Below are 23,936 nucleotides of genomic sequence, written 5' to 3' on the forward strand. Positions count from 1 at the left end.
TAACATCATGTAATGGCAAACCGTTTCGGATTGAAAGTGAAAAAGATGGCAATGTGGGAGTGGATGAATTGAAGGGGTGGAGGAGGAGGGAGTTGCCGATAAAAAATAGCTTCATTCCAGGCTCCGGGGCGCAAGAAAGTAGAGACGGGAAGGTTCGAATGGATGGAAAGTGCATTAATCAATGCATTGGCATTCGCTGATCGGTTTTCTACACCTCGCCGTTTTCGCACTCACCATGTGAAGGTGAAATGGAAATCAGTTCACCGGAGACAGGCCACCGAAAACGGCACAAAACTACACACCTTTATTCCGCCCGACAGGGAAGGGAACTCTGTACCCATTAATCATTCGTCTGGCGCGATCGCTACAATTACGCAATTGTTCTTGTTCTGAGTCACAATGTGATTGTATTTTAGTAAATATTGCCCCAAAAACTACAAGCTTTTTGAGGTTCAATACACAATTAACATCAAAAAAGTTATTTTCATCTTTTTCAACAATTTGTTTACCAGTTTTGCAGCCTGTGAAAAAAGTTGCCCTAAAACCCACGCTTCTGTGTTCGGCCAGGCACACGGACTACTTCCCGAAAGTGGCCGGAGAAAACATAATTCATGCGCATATTTACACGTCTCTTGGTCAGCCACCCGCCAGTCCCCCAAACCCTCAATCATGGTGAAGGATGGCGTAATACTTGCAGCACATTTTGCCGGTTTTTTCATCAGGCACGCCGAGCACACCGAGCTTGGCGGCCGTTGGTTCCAATTTAAGTGGCCGCAGCTTAAACTGCAGCAAAACATGCGTGTAAATTGCCGTCCATCGCGGTCGCGAATGTCACCATCGCAATCATGGGACGATCCAGTAGTACCCGTACCTTTAACGCACCCATTACAATGCATTACGCTCGTGATAGATGGGCAAGCGGGGAGTGAGACCTCCAAAAACTCCATCGGAAAGTAATGCTTGTTGCAAATGTAGCTGAATGTATCCCGCGAAAAGGAAAGTCATTAACGCAGGGCTCGAGATTTCGGGTAAAGTGTTATAAATTGTGCCCTGTCATCGCTGGCTGGCCACATTCAATGAGCATTGCATTGCACACCACTGTGGCAGCTGCAACTGCAAAATCCATCAACACAAATGTCAAATGCGTGGCGTGCATGGTGGCGAAACAAAGGCAGCCGATATTTAATGGTGAGGACGAGAAGCCGGAGTGGAGGTGATGAAGCGATCAACATTTGTTTCGTCCTATCACAACCGATCATCAATCTGTCGATTCATCCATCGTAAAAGCTGTACCTGCAAGGGAAGGTACATTTTCCATTGATCGAAGGGTGCTTTTAAAGTAAACATCAATTTAACCGCACGATGAAAGGCGTTTCAAAGAAGTAAAAACAAGACACCGATACTGTTCGAAGAGAACAAAAGTTGGGCAGAAGCTAGGGTTTACCTTCGAAAGCTGGGCAAGTGGTGACGAACACACCCCCCAGGATTGATGTGGACTGATGGACATATGTCGATACATGGCTGGTAAAAGATGTTGGTGCTGCAGTTAAATAAGGAAAGAAAGGATCACACCAAGGAACGCAAAGAAGCAATTGTTTTTGTCAATATTTATGTCATGATCGATTCGTGTAATACGAGCGCTCCAAGGCTCCCATGGACGGGTATGACAAATCGATACCAAACAGGATGAAAACAAAAGTTACAAAATCAGGTCGAAGCCCGGTAAAGGTCAACGTCTACTCTTTTTGTGGGTCACTCTGGTGTAATGAAAAACATCAAGCAAAGTACAAACAGTCTGACATAAAACAGATATCATTTTTTATGACCCGTTGCTTCCGATGAAAGGTATAAGGAGATGTTGTTTTGGAAAAAAATGTATATAGCAGTAGAGTTTTCGGTGCCATTCATCGGAAGACAACAATTCGTCGCTGCAGAGTAACATCACATTACTTTTGGGGTGAAAGAACAATCAAATCAAGGGTTTAAAGGGTTTCAAAACCAACAAATATTACCGTGGGGTTAGTGTAAAGCGTGTGGTTTGTTATAAATCATATGCCTTCATAGATGGAGACGCATGATGCCTCACAGTAAATCACAACACAGCGACAGAATGCCTAGCTGAAATGATTGGATATTACGTTACATTGCTCTATGTGAAATAAAAATATGGCACACAGTCAACAAAAGATATCGATTTCCTCGTAAGCAAAAACACATATTTGTTCAGATGCTGTGATCCGATCGAATAAAGCCAACAGCGGATGATGACCAACATGACGATGACTAATGTGACATCGGATGAATCCCGCCAGAAAGCGTGGAGGTTATGTGCTTCGTTAGCATGTGCTGGGAATGACAACCCCTACACTGGTGGTCCCGATTAAGTGGGATTTGTCGCTGGCCGGTGATTGTGGCACGCATGTTTTCAATTATGAGCGGTCGCTTGACATTTATGGAGCATCATTTTTACTCGCTTACGCTCAAGTCCGAATGAGGTCAGTGTGTTTGGCGAAAGAATTGATGTTTGATTTGAAACGATAGTAGCCCAGCTGAGAGAGATTCTGGAGAACATGTGCGATATCAAGGGGAAATTAATACACACGCCGAAACAATACACATCCACAACTTCCCAAAATGGGTCGTACGTGATCTCATAATTTGGGACTTTATTAGAACATCATTTGCTACGCTGGTTCAAACTGTTTTACTGCCTAAAATGTTCTCGATTCGTGAGCGAATGTTCGATACGCCAGAAAGTGTTTAGGATGTTTGGCCAATTTAGTGCTGTTACGAAATGCTAGAATTGCTTCAAAACATGACTAACAGAAGTTTTGAACGTGTGGTGTATGCTCTATGTGACTTATAGTGCCTTACTCGTGATTTTTTGCTTGGATTTTGACTGTAAATACGCTTGAATCTAAGGAAAATAATGATGAAAAATGGTATTATTACCTTTTCGGTTCAATTACAGTCGTCGTCATAATTTTTTACTCTTGTAGAATCACGATAATTTTACAAGATATTTGAGCAAATTTTTGACAATTGTAATTTTACATCAAAGAAACATTACAAGTAATTTGATTGTTTTAGTGCTTTTTGAAATTCTAATTCTCTAAAACCACCCCCTGAAAATTTAAGTCCTGAATTTACGTTTACCCCTGAAAATTGTTATACGTCAACTATATCAATAACATTAGTTTAGTTTAGTTTAAAATTGGTACATTAACAATTGTTAAATTCACTTTAAATATATCAATAACATTAATAACTACTTAACTTAAATTCATTAATTTTGGAACACACAGCTCAGAAATTACGTTCAATTTTGAAAATAAAGTGACAGTCAAAAATTTATGCCATAGAGACAAAAATTGATGCGTACTGTCAAAAATTGAGGCAATCGAGACAAAAATAGGTGAGTTAGAGTCAAAATTTAGCGGCAACGACTGCATGGTGATTATTTCCTCCAAAACTGATGGAGCTGATTCCATCGAAACCATATGCTGCATAGATCCAAAACATAGATGACTTACTTACTGATCGTTGGAATAAATTGGTAGTTAAAGATTCAGAGATTGTTAAAAATGAGAGTCTCGTGGTAAGTCTTCAAATCGTTCGACTTAACAACATGTGTCCGTCATGGATTCAAGCCCCAAATGGACCGTGCCCTCATACGCTCGATCGAGCTATGGGTAAACAAAAAGTCGCTGAACGCCAAGTCCACTAGTGGCACAGGCAGACCTTGGCCGACAACGGTTATTGTTCCTAAAAGAATAACAAGAATAATATTCCGAGAGTCTTTCATAGAACCATAATTTAGCTACAAGAAACTTTATGTTTAGGAAATGTTAAGAACAATATTATTATCTTCAGAATCTATGCGATCCATCGGCTATTACTCACAAAGATGTATCCATACAAAGAATCTCGAATGTGAGCGCAACTGTTAAAGCAAAACAAGTAACGTAGCAGTAACATTTACATTTGTCATTCACTCAGCAAAAGGGCAACTCTGCAACAGATGTAGGAGTAAACATTCAGTATACCAACCGTACGGAGCATGTAACGGACACGAAGGGAGCAAGTAATAAAAACAGTTGCTACCACAGTTTGCTTTATTAATCACCACCGATCGATCTTCTGTCCAGTGGAGACAACAGGGGACGACGTCCTGTAACCAGATGTTGTCAAACAAATTTCCTTTCATCGAACGCACAAAGAAGGATCGTGCTGTTCGTGTGGTGGAGTACAGCACTTTGCTACTCGGTGGTCCCGACTCGGACAGTGGCAATCACCTACGGATAAAGTCAACATAACTGCATATGAACAACGAAAGAGTTTACGAGCATCTCAAGGATATAATGCCACTGTACTGCATTTCAAGGAAGGACTACACTGTTTACCAACGACATGTGCTAGTGCGTTGTGATTCTGTAAGTGCAGAATTACGGAAGTCTTAGACACGATTGCACTAGAATCTATTTTTACTATGTATATACTACGACAAAGTGCATTGGAAATCGAAAACAAAGTTGCTTATGCCGGTCAATGTTGCATACAAAATAACTACATGCTCTGCAATAACCCTACGTCACAGTAATAAACCCTAGAGCAAAATTCCATCTCTACAAATGGTCTTTGATAAGGGGCTTGCCAAAGCCAAGGTTGTCTGCTTGTTGCCGTTTAAACTTCACCCATTTTCATTCTGAACCTATGATGTTGATTTCTTCTGTTCTAGACCCTTTTCGCCTCATTCGCCCCATCGTCCCCGCTCGATCATAACAAAGAATCACATCAGGATTGTCAAGGTACAATGGGAGGCAAGAACGTTTCTAGAAGTGGAAAAAACGAAGATGAGTGGGCAGAACAATTCGTTGTTCATCTCGCTTGATCAAAAAACTCAAATGCGCCCGTGTACGGTTTAAGAAGGTTGCATTGTTCCATCAGTCAAACAAAAATACACGCGCACACACACACACAAACATATTTTGGGATGTCCTTTGTTTTCCCTCGCAGACCATACCTTGAATGCAGTCACGGCGGACTATATTTTTGTTCATTGCAACCATTCACTGCACATTAATCATATTTCGTAGACGGTACACGGGCTTTTGTTCCGTCTCGTTCAACACAATCCATAACCGGGTGATTTGTTCGATTTTTTTGCTACATTTCAAGCGAAGGCAGACCGGGAGTTATGAGGCATACGTTATGCTTGAGCTGGCTAGTGGGCTTGTACAAACCTCTACAGACGTATTGTGCCCATCCCACCCATAATTACCACACACTGCAGATGCCATGCAAAACAAAAGAGGGTTTTTGTGAATATTCGGTCAGCAAATATTTGAACGCACACAAAAAAAAACCCTCCTATGCGTCTAATACTTACAAATTGATAGAAACACTTGTTGCAAACGTAATATTTTTTAAAACAAACCAACCAAACAAAACAAACAAAACCTTCACGTAATGCAATCGGTATGAAAATAAAATCAATCCACAGAGTCAAAAATACCAAACAATCGGCACCATTATATGCAAATATTTCATTTCTATTCTTATGTTCCAGTCGTCGGCTTCCTTTGGTGCCGTGCGACCGATCATGTTGAACGGTGACCGACCTTTCTTATATTGTCGAACATTATCAAACGAGCAAGCACATGTTTTGGGTTGTCGGCCGGTGTTGAATATGTACAAAGAACCCCCTAACAGATGATAAGCTCATTTCACTATAGCGCAGATATGCTGAAGGTACAGAACGTGTACGAAACTAAGAAAGCTCAGCTCGCTCCCCTTTTCGAACCAGGCCGAAAAGGTCGACGAAAACGAAACGAAATGCATAAAATAACGGATCACCGAAATAAATCCGACGATCGGTGAAGTGAAACAAGCGACCAGCTTCATCGACACCTACTCACTCGACACCTAAGCTGTCGCAGAGCGCGACCCGCCGTTTGCGGATCTCTTCCGCGATCGCGTCACTAGCGCCCAGACGACCCAAACTGTCATGGTCAATGCCAACACGTCGTGCGCGTTCGCCTCTTGCCGCCGGTGAGATGTTGTGTTTGTGTGTTGTTTTGATCTTGCGTCTTTCTTTCATTCTTTCTGGCCATGCTTATCGGACCACTTGAGCATTCTTGCCAACCGGCCGGCCAGTTAATGCGCGTGTATAGGTATCATTGGCCAGCTGGTGGTGACCCAATCGCTGGCCACGACTGTTGCCAGCGCTCTCGATCGTGCACCAACACCAGTTTGGGGGACACAAAGTTTGGGCCAGTGGCAAACACCGTGTTAAGTCACCGTTTCAATAATGATCGCACGAGCTCAACGCAACAGTGCGCGGGTGGGCAGGGACGAGCGTTCGAACGCGACTGGCTGGTAAAGGCATTGAATCACGTTTTTGGCAATTTGAATAGCAAACAGACGCTACCCGTAGTTCAGAATCGCGGTCCGTGGCGCGTTCTGTTTCTAAACGCTCCGGGTGCTAAGGAAAGATAAAACAGCAACGTGCTTTTCCTTCAAAATGAATTCTAATTTTTAGAGATCTGTTTAGAAAAAAGGCAAAGAAAACATAAAGAAAAACTGCTTTCAATCCTACAAAAAGCCATTTTTATGCGTTGTAAAAAAACTACATAACTAGGTCATGCTGTCCGCTACTCTGCTTGCGCAAAACTGTAAATACAAATAAAAAAAACCTTCCTCTGAAAGACCTTGCTCTGCTGTACTCGATGATACAAAAAAAAACACAGCAAACAAAAATTTGCCCCAAGTCAATAGCAATTCAATTTTCTACCGATACTTTTTTGCACGCGAAACGGGTAAACAAACAAAATTTGGTGTGCAAATGGTTGATGGTGGTGCTAAAATTAAATTATATCACTCACTCCGTTCCGTTTCATTCCGGTGTCATTACCTTCTTTCCTCCCCCTCCCTCATGGCTCACCGGTCAAATCCCAGGTCAAGCGACCGTTTCCAGCATGGTATCGCACCGACAATGCACGATCTGTTTTTAGCCGGTTTTGCTGTTGCTTTTGGCGATTTATTTTTGGCAGTCTCGGTGCGGCCTGCTGAGCAATTTGATGACCCACCGACGCGCTTAGCAGGCACGTTTACGCAGGGGTGTGTAGAAGGATAGGAAAGAAAGGCAATGAAACGGTAGTCTAGCGTAATCGTAACGGAGAAAATTGAGGCAAACATTTAAGAAAACGCATGAAAAATTACTTTACTTCACAGCTACTTCCGCACTTCGCTGCAAGCTCCCGTGGCGCATTGTTTGTGTAGCCTCGTTTTGCGCTGCCACCGAAGGCCACCCCGGACACGGGTTTTTCGAAACAGCAAATTAACGATTGTGTGGAAAATGCGAAACGCAAAGTGAAAAACTGCTAATAACTGAAAAATAGCATTTAAACTTCACATGGTGCGTGAACGAAGAGAAGAAAAGATGGAGACATGAAGACTTGAGAGAGAGAGAAAAATAATTTCGACTGACGCATTAGACTGTTTGTCTCCACAGCACCGTGCGCAAACGGACGGGCGTATGAGAAATTGTTGCGGAGTACGCCCAATGTGAGCAAGATGAGGGAAACCCTGCCAGAAACTCGACGATGTTGGTGGCAGCTTATCGGCGCTTTATGCGTGATAGTAAACATTTCTTTAGAAAGAAAAACAAAGCATTCCCTTGTACACCGAAGGGTGAGGAGCAGCAGCAAAAGTAATCTACTAAAAAACACTATACTGATAATTAATTTCAAACACATCATCATCATTACACACCGAACACAAACAAATCTGGTGTAAAAGATCCCATCACTCTAGCAATAGTGTCGACCGTAATCTATTCTAAGGAAATGTATTGACAACAGCAGCTTGTACTTCACACATAATTCTATTCAATTACCATTTCCAACGCAGTTGTTCAACCAACCTCAGATTCTTTGCCGAGCTGAACGGCAAATTAATGTTAATATTCCTTCTTTGTTTTGCTTACTTTTCAATTACTTTGCAGGATTTTTTTTACAATTGAACATCGATGGAACGAAATGGCGAAGGAACATGACAAACGCTGTAAAACAACTGTTTCACCTACGGCGTGCAAACCCCGATTGTGCTGTCCCCGATTGAGACAGAAGCAGATAAACTCTAAACTTCAACCCGATCCCATGCACGATGATAAGATTGCTCCCAACCGAAAGCGGTCTTGTACGGGACGAAAGCAACCTCGCCAAAATGGGGCCCTATCAGACCGTGTCTCGTAGAGCCAATCGTGTTCGCCATGTCCATGCTCAGGCGAGTGAGCGCAAATTGCTGCTCGATGAATTGCGGCACAAGTGATAACCAAATTTGCGCAAGGAAGGGCCGAACGGCAACCCAAACGCGACATCGCGAGGTACTGTTCCCCACAGATAGAGGGAAAGAGAAAGAGAGGTACGGGGATTCGTTCCACCTGTTCAACCTGTTGGCTCACGTGACTTCCTGATATTGTCGTGAATCGCACGACTGGAAGGTGCCCTGTGTCGAGACTGTGTGTTCGGGGCTGGAGCAGCAAGCCGTCGCAACGGCACGACAGGAAGAAAGTAAAAAAAAATAATAATTTCGTAAGGTTTGCCAATGTTTCTGGGTTGAGCATCGAGCAACGCAGCAACGGTGCGCACGGGTAGACCATCTGATTAGCATATACATCCTCAATAATCGTCGCCGTGCCTGGGCGGGTCATATCAACCCCGTTGACGGTGAATATTATGCAATCCCTTTCGATTGAACATGAGTTTCATCCAGCCCACCTTCACCCGCACCAACACACGCGCCCGCCAGCCCGAACAAATGTGAGCACTTTACTCATGACAAGAGAAAAAAAAACAGCCTCAAGAAACCAGCGCGTGCACACGCGTTATCGCCACAACCAGCACCGGCAGCAGCAGCAGTGTCGTTTCACAGGTTTTCTCTTTCCTCCTCGCTTCCTTTTTGGTCGGTCCCATTCGGTGACATCGCGATCGCGAAACATATGATCTACCCCAAACACACTGCTGCGTCACACAGCCATCTCGCGGCGAATGAAACGATGATAATGCTTCAGAATCGCGCAAGACACTGCTGGCAATGGGGCACTGGCCGACGACGGCCGGTGACTGACTGACTGTTTGCTTTGGAGGGAATGGAGGGGAAAAGGTGCACAAAAAACCAGAAGAACAGTGTCGCGATAAAACGACGAACCGCGATGGTGATACGGGCGGTGCGTACTTTTATGATGCTTATTTTGCAGTAACAACAACAAAAAAGACGCGCAGGATAAAACGGCACAACAGCAGCAGCCGCAACCGTCAGGTATGGAAGGGCAGCACTTACTTTGTCGAGTGCACGAAGTTTCGAGGCGCCAATCAGAAGCACATTGTGGGAGTGTATGTGGCGCCCGAGACTAGACTGGAGGCGTTGAATCATTTTATGGAAAACATCATCTCACCAATCGTATCTAGTTTAATTAGTGATCCGCGTTTCTTGCTCACTGCAGCGGTCGAGTTTAATGCGCTCATTACTAACCTGCAAAAAAAAAACAGAACGAAGAATAAAATCAGTCTAATGCGTTGAGAGCCAAGCAATCGTACATAAATCATAAAGCCTATGAAAGCAAACAACATCAAAAGTGTCACAAAGTGTCGGGTCTTTCAGAACCTTAGCACTACGCGCCGAAGAATCGTTAAAAAAGTCTGAGAATGTACATTTTTTTGTTGGTTGTATCATTCTAATGGACATTCCCCAATGGGACAGTGTCTAGGGAATAAAACCGCAATTAACCTGTCCATTCTTACGGATGCTTACAACAATCGGACCCCACCAACTCTAATGGAATCCGGGAGAGCAGCACGTGGGCGAAGAAGCTGAACGCGTTGGCTGCTTCCACGCCAAGTGTCCCAGGTCCCTTCTCTGGTGGGATTCTTCTCCGTGCGCTACGCCACAGCCGAAGTCATTCTACCGGTTCAGGGCTACGTGTGCGTGCATATTGACAGGTCTTCAGCGCGAGTACAACGCTCTGCACTCACATCGGGCCGCCTATCAGTCAACCTTCGCAAGAGAGCGAGAGAAACCAGAGCACATGTCTCGAATTTCAACTGTCGCCTCGTAACAACGGTTGTAAATGGCACCACACCGCTCCCCAGCAGACCGGGTGCTCCCTATCCCTACAGCTTTCCTATCGGTTGACATTTATGCTTGGAGCGGAGTTGAGTCGAAACCTAGGAGAGACGACAAAGGCGGAGCGAGAGTGCAATGCGCTCAGCAAGGTGTTGCTGAGCCCTTTCCTAGTGTCCGCACTCAACATGGTCCACGAGCAGCACATACGTCGAAGAAACAGCTATTCGGCACCGTTTTTTTATTACCATTGTCTTAAGGGATGTAGATATCGAAACCGTGTGCCCGGTATAAGGCATTTGGATCTGCTAGGAGCGCTAGCAACTAGACCCCTAAACCGAGTCCTTCACCAGTTTCACGGGGTCCGTGTGTTCCGTGAAATTGGATACTTTTTCCACCGATCACTGCTGACTCATGCGCACCACCAACCCGCTCAACCCGCTTCGCTCGATCTATTCCAGGCGGCGTACGAGCGATCGAGGCTGCGCTTTTGCGCTGCAGCACCATCATCTCCGCATCGGACCAAACCGGCACTCTATCGTGTGCTATTCTACCGCGCGGGATAACGACGTACTATCTCTCTAGACTGTTTGATCCCCCAAGCTCCTCCTCCCGCTTCTTCGCGCTTCCTCTCTCACTAATTGATTTACGACTCCACGGCACGGACGCAACGTATTTCGGCAACATAATACCGCGGAAGGAGCGAAAAATCGAGTGAAGTAACAACAAAAAAATCGCAACAAATTCGAGAGTTCCTAAATTCAACCAGCAACATCAACAACAATAAAAAGCATACCACCACCGAAACACACATAAAGTTGAAGGTCGCCCGAATTGATACTTGAGTGCGGACGCATACAGCGCAGCCTCTTGCCTAGCGTTGCGTTGCGGAGGCGTTGCGGAGGCGCTGGAGAGAGGACCGTGAGGTGAGGGGGGTGAGTGCCAAACATCTATCAGCAGTTCTGCACTTCATCATTCGAATCTGGGGGAAATCGAAACCGAGGAACCAGCAACACCCCCGGGTCAGTCATTCGGCGGTCAATGCTTCGCGCAAGAGTTTCGCGGCTATTCGTTTGCTTTAATGTGCCTCCAAAATGCCGCACGGGAAGAGGCTCTCCCACTCCGCCATTAACGAAATTAGTTTCGCAGCTGTGTAGTGTACTTTTTAGTGTGCGTGAGTATGAGTGCGGCTCTTGCTTTCAGCCACTCATTGGCGCAATGCGCGCAACCGGTGCGTCAGCGTGCGCTCGCCTATCGCGCTCTCGCGGTCTAGCCCGGTTTAGGTGACAACACACACAGACACACACACACGAGTAGGATAAATTTACAGTTGTTTTTTTTCTCCCTATTTTTTCCTCAGTTCTAGATTCTCCTCCTTGCCCGGCCTGTCCAGACGACAGCCTATAAATCAGGCTAACGACACGGCGGGTGGCCGGTGGACAGCTGACCGCAGCAGAATCACAGTTTTCGCACAGTGATTTATGCGTGGAAAACTAGCCGTGCCATACTACTTCGTGGTAGGTCGCAGTGCAAAGTAGTCCAACAGGCAGCACCAGCAGCCCCAGTGGTGATTATAAATCAGCCACGCTTCATCTACGAAATCTAATGTGTTTCCATGATTTAGCTTTCCTTTCGGACAAGATGAGCGGACTACGCAAGCACGTGTGTTGATGTTTTTGGCGAATTTTTGCAACGTTTCAATGAATTTTGTTTTGGCAGTGTTTTGACAAACGAGAAATACATATTCCATGCAGCACCGGCACGTATAGACGCGACGGGCACAGTACAGTTAGGGTTGATGACGTCGGCAAGACACACGATACGGTGTTTGGATCAAAAGACCATAAATAATAAAATGATTAAACATTCAAATGGCTAATAAACGATTTATTTCATAGCTCCCGCTTCAATTTAATCACTGCCATTAATTAATAAAAAGAAAATAAATATAACCGGTCCACTCCACGGCCTAGCAACTGGTGCTGGTCGGAAACTAAGACAATTCACCAAAAAAAACCGTTGAGCCACTAAGCCCCCTTCGCATTAACGCGGGATTAATTACTTTCAATTGCTCGTGGATGGCAATGACCCACTTGCACCGTGGCCCAAGAAAGGCGGTCGGAGTAGTAGCGGTAGCAAACAAACGAAAAACAGCAAATGTGACCCCAGGAAAGCGAACATAAAGACCGCAACAGTTCGTGACCATCTTCCGGAACCGGGCCCGGTACCACACACACCGGGTGCCCTTATCAGCATCAGCATCTTCTTTTACGACCATATCTCGGCTGTTGTTTTGCTTTCGTCCATTTTCGCTGCATTGGCCCGTGCGTCTCCACCTCCCGCCCGCATAGACACCACCACACATTTATGGCAGTAACTTGGAGCGGGGGGGTGAGTTTCAGGTTGTGGAAATTTGGCTAACAAAAAATCGCCATGACGCACGGTGATTGTGCCGGTACACCATTCGACCAAATTTACCCCTTATCGAAGCGTTCTGGTATTCGAAGAATTTTTCCCCTGAACGATAACCATCCGTAACAGATCGCCGGTGCGATCGGCCAGCCAGGTAACGGGAAGGCATGTGTTGGGTGTTTCATTTAGAACCGACACAACAGAACAGGATATGTCAACACTATTTAAAAGTATGTTGTTGGCCACAATGAACTGTTTCCATTTGGTTGACCCCAGTGTTGCTAACCACCATAAAACTTTACCATCCATGCACGACTGCTTCCTTGGATGGAGCCCACAAGCCGCTCTCATGAATGCGCGAGAGTGCCGGCAACGTGCCGAGCGATTTACGCTAGCGACACAACACTTACGGTGGTTACCGCCAGCACCGCGAAAGCACGTCACCGCGAGACAGTTGTGTCAACAGTACAGTTGCGAGAGAAACGCAAACAGCGGGAAAAGCATAGCGCCATCTTGGGGTTCTAGAGTGGCAACCAACGGTGGTAACCAAGGGATAGGGGAAGGAGGGGGTCACAATTTGCATACTGTAAACGCAGCAAGAAACCGTTCCTGGTTGCATTGGAACAACACACCGCCGGGGTAGGTAGAACTGGCTCATCTATTTTTTATTTTTTTGCACTTCCATTTTATATTTTATAATTCGCCTTGCGCTTGCAGGAAAGCCTTTTTCTGAATACAACGCTAATAGTAAGATTTATTGTTTTTTTTTATAACTCAACCAAATGATTCCCATTCAACAACTTCCTGCGCCGAGGGTTTAGTGCTTCCTACTGTCAATTGGAAAAGCACAAAAATGCAAAACAAATGGCCACCTTAATGGCCGTTCCCCGTCCCTGTGTCCCTGTTGTGAATGTGTGCTGAATGGTGGAAAAAATTAGCAAAATTGGTCAATTTCACCACCATTTTCGTGTTATTTATCTCCAACCTATATCGCCCTCATCTGTGGACCAGATTCCGCCCGAAAAAATTAACAAAAACCAACAGCCGCATAAGAGGAGAAACCCATACCGCGGCACCGTTAGTCAGCGCGTCGCAACCTGTCTAGGCGAATCGCGCGCACGGCACCAACTTCGGTGGCCGACCAAACCAAAAAAACTCGAATTAAAAAGTAGTGTCTTGCGGCCGTTACCATTGCTTGCGTGAAAAAGCTAGTGGTCACCACCCCACCACAGCCCCATCCAACCAATACTGCACACGCTTTGTTATCATGTTTTGTTATGTTTTTTTGTTTTTTTTGTTTTTTTGACAACGCTTAACGTGTGCCGGACGAGTAATGGAGTGTAGCATTTGCCACCAGTATGTGTCCCACACAGGGCAACCCTTCCGTTTTTCCTCTCGCTTGCACACAGACCACATTGATAGGACAGTGGCTTATTATACTGCTGCCAGCGCGGACACAGTATCTTGTGTCCAAAACAAAAGGAAGCACACAAACACACACACACACATCCCTTAATTAATGCCACCGAAAGTAGGTCTGGGGCTGAACGGCACTTTTCATCCGTAAAATAGTTTGGACCAGTTTCGTTTCCCACACCGGCGGTTGACCGGCGTTCAGGTGCACTTTGGGTCGCTAGGATGGTGCGGTTTCCTACAACCCCTACCACCGTTTCAGTTGCATCGGTTGTGGGCCCAGCAAACGACCCTACTGCGAACACGCACCGATTTATAAACCGCTGCTCGATCGGTGCAGTAAAAATACAATGTTGCACGCGATGTGCGTTTGTATGTGTGTGTTTTTAAAATGCTTTTGTTCAAAAATAGTGCAAAACGATCGCTATAACAATAACAATTCATCGTTCGGCGTCTCCGTTCGGCGCTTTTGCTTACGCGGTACGACGCCGTCTTAGCGAGACACGGCGCAAGCGGAGGGCCTCCAGCAAGGGCCGATTGGTTTGGTCCGGTGGAGGGGAGTGAGGAAAATTGTTATTGATATATGTCAAGCACGAGCGCAAACTGCCCGACAAGCCACGAACACAATGTAATCCAACATAAACATTCGGAATTATGGCTTAAGTGCGTCAGGGGGCGGGGGTGCGTGCGCACCCGTTTTTTCTCCCGTTTGGCGAGTATTAGGAAGAAGCATAAGAGCTTCCTTTAACACTATGTTGTTCGTTTTCTTGCCCCCCTGATTCCCAGGCGAATTAGAGCTAGAAAACAGGCTTCCCAAAACACCACTGATGAACGATGTTTGCGACGAGGAGTTTTTTAAATTAATTTATGATCGGGCTATTACGCGATCAGTCATCTGCCGAGCGCCGGCACAGTGGGAAAGGATGTTGGTGCTCGACACGCTGCCGAAACGCGATATCTTCATCGATCGATCGGTGGCCGCGCAGCGCAGGAGGCCGGGAGAACAGGAAGTGCTAACGAAGCGGCAGACATAACGCGAGCATTGAACTTGCCGTGCCGCAACAAACCATGCCAAGCGGGAATTGGAAACTCCCGAAGGAAATGATCCCGCTTTTAATTACTTGCCTAAAGCTGGTGCACCCATTTTCCGCTGTTAAACCGTGACCGAGTGGGTATGTTTGTAGGCGAAATGGTTCTGCGAAACAACAAGTAGAACGTCCTAGTTTTATGGCCAACCGGAGGTCGACCTTGTTCGGCGCAACAAGCTCAAAAAACGAAGCCGTCTGCGATCGATCCGTGGATTTTGTGCTGTTGTTGTGACTGAAAGGATGAAATTGGAGCATTGGATTAAGAGAAAGGACAGGCGAAATGGGTCCAGCTCACCCCCTCAGTGAAATGTAAGGAACAACACGTACTGTGCAAACAACACCGAAACAACACGTTTGCCATGCACCACGCCACACTTCTGTGCCTATTTGCCGGGGACAGCAACCGAGGACAGCAAAGATTCCGATTGCTCATCGTCACTGTCACTGCACTTCGCTAACGCCGGGCGGGAGATGTGAATTGAAAAACGCTTAAAATGGATTTTAAATTGATATTAACGACCGTGGGTCGAGCGGCTTTAACCACCCTCGCCCATCCCGCCCTATAGCAGCATCCAAACACTGGCAGCCACTTTTGTGCAGAAAAGTGTGCAGAACATCTTCAAACGTCAACACACGCCCCAAGAGCTCCATCGAGAACAGACAGTATGGAGACATAAGCAATCCGAGCGCAAAGAAAAAGGGGAGAAAAACATCATTCACTGCTTCGTGCGTTAAGTGCTTTCGCACACGGCCTGCAGAAGAGCAATCCGATCCATTGCGATGATCAACCGATCCTCTGTCGCTTCGCGTTGGGCTTACCCCACACGGACTGCATGATGAGTGTGTTTGTGTGTGTGTTTTGTGCAGTAATTATAATTTGATGACAGCCAACGATGGATAAACCCTGTTCTTTTATTTAATGTACATCCTGTTTTGTTGGAAAAGTCCTTCCCGCAGTGCCGCATCAAAGGGGACGGGACCAATTCCATCCCACCAAAGGAAACGGCCACCGCGCCAATTGAGATAAATGATTATGAAACAATCGAAAGATAACGCCGAGACAATCGAAATGGCATTGCTTTTACGGGCGAAAGATTTTTATTTCTCTTTCACTTTAAACGTTCCTGTTTTAAAAATGCCGGAATTACTTGCACACAGTGTGACAATGTGCTTCTGGGATGCGTGGTGCAGAGGGTGCTTCGACAAATAGGCCGTGTAATTGCAATTTATTTGCACTGCTGTGGAGGATGATTTTTTTATGATTGATGATGGGTGAAACCATTAAACGGTAGTGGCGAACAAAAAAAAACGGAAGACGCTGACCATCTATCTCCCCCCAAGGACTTTAGCACTCATCACGTGTAGGGATGATGAACTTTTCAATGATCAGAGAGCCCTTGTGGTGCACTTTCATTATAGGGCACTTTAAGGAGTAAAATCAACGTAGTGGAACATTTCAAAAGAATAAAATTTGAACAAATACCAACTGAATTATCTTAAGAGTTAACATACTAAAATAAAAATATCAAGACTTCTAAATATCGCACAATTTGTTCGAGGATTTCGTTTTTTGGCAGTGAAGTGTTTCCATTTTATGACTGAAGTGCAAATGAACGTTGCGCTTCCATTTTATTCCAATTTATGTAATTGTATCGTAATCCCGGCCTCGCAGTACAGTTGTTGATCTGATTGTCCAGACCTGTAAACCAATCAAGTCACCGTTGATAAGGGGTAAACCAATCAAATCACTGATAGCCAAGCTGATAGCCGTTTGTGGCTAAGGCAGGCCTAGTTCGAAAACAGTAGGTGTGCAAAACAAGAGGAAGAAGATGTGAAATATGTGTCAAATCTTACATTACAGGGGTTTTCAAGGTTTTTTGGTTGATTTCGGAGAGAGAAATTAAAATAAATAGAGCGATATTGAGAGAGGAGGAGTGCAAAAAAGAGGGAGAGCAAACTTACAGCACGCATTTAGTGGGGAGTCTCATTCGGGCGGCTGAGCTAAAGCAGATTAGGATAATCCGGGCCCGTGCTAATAATTTAGAATTAGGAAAAAAACATGTTTTATTACATTTATGTCCTTTACGTTATTGTGTTAATGTCCGTGCATTCGACATAAAATTTCCCAATTGTATTTATCTCGAATCGGATGATACCAATAAATTGGAAAACGATTCAAAAATAAATGGAAATTAATGAATAAATCGTAAAACGAACCAACTAATAAATCACTGTAGCGAAGAAAACTAGCAAGCTCTTCTTCTTCTTGGGCATAATTTAATTTATTTGTATACAATCTATGTAAACCTTTTTTTTAAGGAACTTAGGTGACTCATGGAACCTGCAACAGCCAACGCGTCTGTCCAAAATCAACCAGGTCTATTTTCATTTTTGTGGAAAAATATGAAAAATTATGTCACTATCTTTGTTGGACAGTAAGGGGTCAAACATTTTCCTTACTCCCTTCGCTTAAATAGAAGTACAAGACGCTCAAGGCGCCCTAGGAACATATTCGATCGATTCCAGATGCAATAAACCGATGATGTGCTGTCTCATTTCGCCAGGATGTCCATTCGCTGATGCTCCCGGAAGCCATTTTCACCGACCAGTAGACGCCACACGATGAGTCACCCGTAACCATTTATCCCGTCCGGCACATACGGTGAATATGTTAGCAACCCATCCACCCATAAAAATGTATGAAAGACGGCCCATTTATAGAACGCGCAGGCACGCGCACGCCGGGGCACATCTCCCTGTATACGTAACGTAGATGGAGTCCTCGTAGGTGCGTGTGTCTCCAAGGTTGCGCCACACCCGGAGGGAAATTCAAAACCGTCTAGGACAGCCCTATCGAAAAACGCAATCGCACACAAACACACACACACACATTAAAGTTTGCTGGAAGAAAACGACAAACGTTAGACAGTTCCTCCAGTCCATCAAGAAAACCGCTACATCCACAGACACGGATCCCCCGTTTGGGAGTACTGCAAGTGACTGAGAATTTGTGGCAGAAAGTAAGAGTGAATTGTGCATCGAAAAGAGATTGTGCATCGAAATCGAATCGAACAATAACAACAGCAGCATCAGCAGCAGCAGCAAAAATGCGCTTGCAATCGCCTGCATTCTTTTACCGCCCAAAAACTCTACCACAAGAATGAAGACGTTAAGTGAACTTCCTCCTCCCATTCCGTAATGCAGAGCGCGCTAGGGTGGCTGGCGATTTTCGCGATCGCGCCACGGGAGCAGCGACCTTCGCAACTGACTTGCGCTTCCGCCAGCCCGAGCGGGTAGGGAGGAGGGAGGGGGGAGAAGGCACAATCCGGGTAAGTGACGGTGGCACACAAAAAAAGAATGAACATGTTTTTACCACCACCGCCGCCGCCGCCGCCAGATAATCATCGTCGGGTGGCCGGTGCCCCGGCTGGTGATTTGTTTATGCTGCCCTGTCGCGATAATTTATGTGCAATGTGCACAATCCCCCGTGTTACGGTGAAGGCACACCGTACCACACTCTACCACACGTACCCCCGCGGGGGATGCTGCAGCAGAAGCGACACGATACGAGATAGATGATAATACAGCAGTTGCTGAAAAGCGTTGGGTAAGGAGAGAAATGGCAACATTGGTAATGTAATTACGAGCTCGGTGCGAAATCCGACGGCAACGCGAGCCGCGCCGAGCCAGAGACGGTTCTCTGCGTGACGAAGCATATGTGCATTTTATGCGCTTTTTTTGTTTTGTTTTGTTATTATTTTGGGATAAATTTTAACATTCTGCTAGAATTTAAATCCCCGACCGCGCACACTCGTTATCCGAGGGACGCGGGGTTTGTTGCAATATTAATTGCTTTTGTTTCAACAAGACGTTTCACCTCGATTTGCTCTCTTTCTCTCTTTTCCTCTCTTTATCATCGTTCAGTTTTTGATTTAGCTCTTGACAAGGCGCCACAGATGGGCTGCGGATACACGTAGTGCGCGATCACAGCATGAGCAGCCAACGGTTGAATTAAAACATGAAATGATGCGTACGTTAATTGCCTTTCAGACGATCAAGCGAATGCTATGTTAATCTGTCTCGTCTTCTTCTACCAGCGACACACGAAAAAAAAATTAGCAATTTAATACAACTCTCTAAATTCAGACATCCCTTTCAGCAATCGCTCCGTGATGATAACCGTCACATCCCTCCTCCTCCCAGGAGAGCTCAGCTGCTACCCTCAGATTCGGTTATCATTCACATTTGTTTGAATGCTTTAATGTTATTTTTTTCCTTCATTTTGGCAGTGCTTCGTTGGTAACACCACTAGCAGCTGCTACCACAAACACACACACACACACACACAACACCCACCTACTAAGAGGGAGGGATGGATGGTCACGCGCGGCCCTGATTACTGTCGCGTTGCTTTGCGCTTGCAGTATAAGAAGCGTTTGACCGACACGACAACCCAAATCTGTGAAGAACAGTGGAGGGCGAAATTCTGTACAACGGTTGCAGCGATCTGGATTAAAAGCTGGAGCTGCTTTTAATGCCTGCTGCTGCTGGTGGAGGTGGTGTAACCAGCAAGCGACCCCAATTTCATAACGAACGCACTACTAGAGCAGTGTATTCTAAGGGAAAGCGATTTCGGCAATCCTTTGCATTCTTCGTGCTGGAGAAAGATGAACCGACCAGGGCCGGATCGCGCCCGCCGGTGGTCAATCATCGATCATTAAGAGGCCGTCATGTAATGCCCTTTCCGCATCGTTAGCAATCGAACCGGCATTTCCTCTTCTAAGCTAAACAAAATGCTTGATACAACCGCTGCTTTCCAGCGGGTGGTAAGCCGAAAGCCGCCCCAAAACATCTACCATCCTGGTACGGTGGACCGAAACTTGATCGCTTCTTTCACCCCCTCCGTTACGATCAAACGTATCCCCGATCTTGCTTCCGGCTGCGTGCCAGTGGAGGCGCGTGTGTGTGTTTGTGTATTGTGTGCGAGTAAAACCAGCTGACCCCGGGGATCACCGTACGGTGACCACCCAACGCACTGCTGCCAGCGATTCCGCCACATGATGCAATAACGATTACCACTTTGCTGGCGATCAAACATTTTGCTGCCGTTGAAACTGAAGGGGTGCAGGCGAAGGAGACTTACGGTTTTCCATTACCACCATGGACGCATCTGCAAATGCCAGCCACAAACAGTTCAACTTTCATCGTCACTAAATCTAGTTTGGCGATATCCTCGACGAGCAAATGGTAAGCCAAACCAAAACCCAACGGATTTCGCGTCCGTTTCGGCCAATCGATCGATGGGGGCCAAACGGATAGGGTAAGAGTTCGTGGAAATTTACCGCCAAGCAAACAGGAACAATTTTCCGAGATCAAAAATTAACTCACCGAGATAAAAATGTACACCCGCGCCCGCCGGATGGGCGGATTGGCAGACCGAAAGGCGCAAAATCGACGAGACGGGGCTAAAAATACTACCGGGGTGGGAATGTTTTTAAATCGTAAATTTTTTGTACATTCTATTCTGCGGTCCCGCCCGTACGGGCGGCAGAATTGTAGGAAGATCGAGAAAGCATGAGGGTGGTAGAGCGGCAGTAAACATCGAACCAGTGCGCGATCGTGGCGGAGGAAATGTTTTATCGGGAATCCGCAAAAACAGCTGGGACACGACACAGTGACAAGTTGCGTTAGAGAGCGCGGCTCAGGAGCATCAAAGCGGCGGGAGCGTACACTCAATTATGTTTCTGAGCTTAAAGGTTTGTAGAAGAAAACGATTTTGCTTAACTTTATCGCATACCATAGGAAAATAAATCAATACTATCTATAAATTACACACATTTTCAGTTCAATAATTACAATTTTTCCGTAGTACAGTAAACACGTGATACGACTTAACAACATGTCCATCGCAGGACGGAACATCCCTGGGGATGTGCTTAGCCAAAATTACGGTTATGTTGGAGCAAATAAGAAGCAAAAATATAATTTAAACCAAGAGTGTTTAAAAGTTTTCTGTGTTTTCCGGGAGAATAAAAGTGTACGGAGGAACTAGAGGTGGGAACAATGAAGTTTTCGTCGGAATCGATTCCGGCTAGCTCCGAAGTTTCAGTTCCATAATGGAATTGGAAACCCGAATTGGAATTGATTCCAGAATCGGCTCCGGAATCGGAATTGGCTCCGAAATCGGAACCGGCTTCGCAACGGAGTCGGTTTGGCATCTTCACAAGAATACGCGTTTTGGTCAAACGATGCTACGTATTGATAGCCACAAAGCATCAAAACTTCTAAACGATCCTTCTAAACGATCCATTCTCATTTCCCGGATCCGGAGAGATTCCCGGACTGATTTAGCTTCTGAAACTTCTTATTTCAATTGAAGAACTGATTCTCATTCCGTAGCTAATTCCATTTCTGGAGTCAATCCTGATTCCGTTACCGGGGCAAATTGCCGATTCCTAGGTCAATTACGATTCCAGAGCCGATTTTGATCGCGGAATCAATTCCAAAACCAACTCCAGAATCGGCTGCGGAATCGGGTTCCGGAATCGATTCCAGCTTCATTTAAAAAAAAAAACTTACGTCAAGATTCGTGCTCGAACATTGTTTTGAGATTTTGAGTTCCGACATTAAAACTAGAAGAAACATTTATGGGACTTATTGATAGAACTCATTAACACTGATCCACAAAAAAATGTTGAGCATAACATTGCGGAACAATGTGTTATCAATTTATAAATATTATCTAAGCATTGCCTAAAATTCACAATAAACTCAAGAAACACATCCCCGGGGTTTGCGTCTGTCCCATAATAAGTTTGTACCCTTGCAGTACCCCTTCACCCATTAATGTAACGATTTACATGCGGCCAAAATAAACGCACCGCAATTCGACATTCTGTGTACATTCGCATTTTTTCAAGTTCATCTTCACACTTGCGAAGTCTGTCTATTGTGTAGGACACACAGCACAAGTCCTTTACCGCTCATTTAATGAGCATCGAAACACTAATTGCCAGTAATTGCATGCATTACTCTCTCTTTCTCTCACACCCGCATCGCCGTTACTGGTTGGCCCATAAGCGCCCGTAGGTCACGTGCACCTGTTCAAATTTCAAGGTGGTTAGTGGGTAAATGGCATTGTACGATACGGTCATGCCGGCGCTAGCCGCAATGTCGCATCAATGCACCCATCCCCGAAGCAGCTTGGGTTGTGCCGTTGAAACCGACCGACCGATCACCGACGTCCCAAGGAAAATAATGGATTACCCAACAAATTCTTATTCCGAAAATCCCATGACCGTTAAGCGCAACCCGTCATGCAAGCCTAGACCGATCGTGCCACCCGAAGTCTCAGCGGTACTGGCTGTAATTACACAAACAATAACAGGAACAAGCAAGTTAAAAAAAATCAAATCCCCAGACCACCAACGTCCCTTCCACCCACATAATCCACACGAAACGTGGGGCTGGCTCCATTGATTAAAAGTGTTGCCAGATTGTAAGACAGGTACGGTGGCGGATCGTAGCGACCATCGCGTCAAAAATAAGGTCAGCAAATGAGCGTGGAGAGGACATCGCCCAGCACCACCGGGACCGAGGTACGATTTCACTCGCGGAAATTCCCTCCACCCGCTGCTGCCGTGGTCAGCGCGCCGGTACGGATTGCACAAAAACCGATGCGTTCAGCAGTTCGGCTCCAATTTCGTTACGCGACGCGTGTGTTTGTGCGCTGCTGCTGTGTTGCATCTTTCCCGCTCTCGCCCGGCCTTCCCTCGTCATTGGTCGGGCGTGTGGTGTGGTGGCCCCACCGTGCGGTGGCTAAGTAGCCACCCTATCGCACGGCTATTGGTTACGCTTGTGTGGTACACCTTTACACCGAGGGTACACCTTTGCGTGCGACCACGCCAACCCGGGAGTACTGGGCGGGCGCGGCTGGTTCACAAACACACCGACCGCCGGTTACCGTGTCGGTCGGACGAGTGGGAAAAGTGCTTTACTGGCATGTATCACAAAGGGTTTTGGAGGACGGGGAAGGCGGACAGGCAAGGCAAACATACCGCGACGCTAGGCGATCCTCACACGCCCGGGCGTGCCCCGGGAATGTCCGAAAACAGAAAACAAAAAATCTCGCGCCGTCAGCACATCAGGGGGGAGGGGGGACAGAGCGTCGTTTCCCGCAAGGAACACTGCGCATCTAAGACGACGGTGGCCCATTCCACAGTGGGACACTGACTACTGCGAGCTCAGACCCTAGGAAAGATGTTTCTGATTGAAGGGTTTGAAGAAAAGCATGTCACCCCCTTCAAGGTTCGGGACATGTATTTAGACACAGGTAAATTTCAATGTACCATGTGGGGAAATTCTTCAAAGGTCTTCAACAAATTTGGCCTCACTTTTGCATACCACAAAAGAAAATCAATAAGCAGTCACTTACTGTTTGCCGTACCATCTTACATTGGGCTCTGGTAATCATGGCTGTCGGAGGTGATCGTGATGAGACTCCGCGATGCTTACCATGCAGAACAAGACACTATTCTCACGCACAACGCCGTGCCCAGCCACGAGTCTAGATCACCAATCCTGCCAGCGCTCAAGAACGCTGCGGTTTGGGACGCCTTGATGGCTGGGTGTCTAACTTGGGCAGCGTGGCAGCAGCCTGCCTCGGGCCAGCCAATCAAACCAGTTTCGGACAAAGCGGAAGGCGAAATGGCAACTGAAAACGTAACCGAGCGCAACCACGCAGCCAGGGCTACGATCGCAAGTTGTCGCTACAAGAACGATCCATGCCGCCTAAAAATCACTTGCACACAAGAACCGTTGACCCCCACCGCAAAGGTTAAATAACACCAGCATCAAGCGGAGAAAACATTCCCTCAATTATCCGGCATTGTATTGTGACGC

At 46.1% G+C, this 23,936-nt stretch overlaps 1 long non-coding RNA gene across 1 annotated transcript; it reads left to right on the plus strand.

Annotated features, from left to right (window-relative positions):
- The first annotated feature begins 9,897 nt into the window (after positions 1-9,897).
- LOC120898647 lies at positions 9,898-11,988 on the plus strand. Its single transcript, XR_005738686.1, has 3 exons — positions 9,898-11,405; positions 11,483-11,689; positions 11,747-11,988. It is a non-coding gene; the product is annotated as an uncharacterized LOC120898647 (long non-coding RNA).
- The last annotated feature ends 11,948 nt before the right edge of the window (positions 11,989-23,936 follow it).

Source organism: Anopheles arabiensis, chromosome 2 (genome assembly GCF_016920715.1).
Source record: "Anopheles arabiensis isolate DONGOLA chromosome 2, AaraD3, whole genome shotgun sequence".
In the NCBI taxonomy this organism is placed as follows: domain Eukaryota; kingdom Metazoa; phylum Arthropoda; class Insecta; order Diptera; family Culicidae; genus Anopheles; species Anopheles arabiensis.